Below are 976 nucleotides of genomic sequence, written 5' to 3'. Positions count from 1 at the left end.
TTGATCGATGCAGCGGTTCTCGAGATATTTTGGTCACCGATTTTAAAAATGCGATTTTGAGAAAAATGCATTTGAAGTTTGCCAAGTGATTTTGAAAGGCGTCTCCTAAAACATATCTTAGAATCCTCCAAAAACCCCTAACAGCTAGAATCAAATCCCCTACATTTTCCCCCAATAGTTCGGACTGTACCAAATAAAATAAAAAAATACTCACCCGCGCAACTTCACGTAAAATACCTGCTTCAAACGTTCAAACCAATATACCTTTAAACTCACATAACTTCGTCAATTTTTGTCGAATCGACTTGAAATTTATAGGGAATATTTTTGAAAGTATATACTTTAAGAAAATATCAAAATCCAAAAATCGATTTTTTTTTTTTTTAAGTTTACAGGTAGGCATAACCCCTTAAAAATTTGGTATATATTACTGGTTGATTGTAACTTCGGTGTTCATTGTATACAATTACGTACAATATTTTATGAGATAATATGATTTGTATTGCGATTCATTATCATTGTAATAAAATGATAATGTTCTTTTTTTTATATGCGATGACGCTGATTATGAGGTAATGCAAAAATATCTTTAATCGATTATTTGTTTAACAAATTGTGATACGAATAAAGATTATTTTGACATAAGATAATCAAACGATCATAAAGATAGTTTAAGGGGTTATGCCTACCTGCATGGTCGGAAAAACACGTATTCTTGGAAATTATTTTTTGAAAAAATTTGAAGTGCTTTTGAAATGAACGTTTATGTTTTCAAATATATGTATTTCGAGGATAATTCAGTTTTTTTTATTGCAAAATGTCGATAAATAAGGAAGGAGTAATCTCCCAGAAGCAGTTTTTCTAGAAGCGTTTTGCGGTGACCACTTTAGCTTTGAGCTGGTTTATCTCAAATAAAGAAACCCAACAAATTTAGTTAATATATAAGATTATCTAGTGCCCGATCGTTCATTTTTTT

At 30.4% G+C, this 976-nt stretch overlaps 1 protein-coding gene across 1 annotated transcript in view; it reads left to right on the top strand.

Moving 5' to 3' along the window:
• The window catches only part of LOC108769295 (ubiquitin carboxyl-terminal hydrolase 48), a 62,042-nt gene that overhangs the window by 32,437 nt on the left and 28,629 nt on the right, over positions 1-976 (top strand). The gene's annotated exons all lie outside the window — the stretch shown is intronic.

Source organism: Trachymyrmex cornetzi, unplaced genomic scaffold, assembly GCF_001594075.2.
Source record: "Trachymyrmex cornetzi isolate Tcor2-1 unplaced genomic scaffold, Tcor1.1 scaffold88, whole genome shotgun sequence".
In the NCBI taxonomy this organism is placed as follows: Eukaryota; Metazoa; Arthropoda; class Insecta; order Hymenoptera; family Formicidae; genus Trachymyrmex; species Trachymyrmex cornetzi.
Note: the sequence above shows the minus strand (reverse complement) of the source record. Positions and strands in the feature narration are given on the sequence as shown.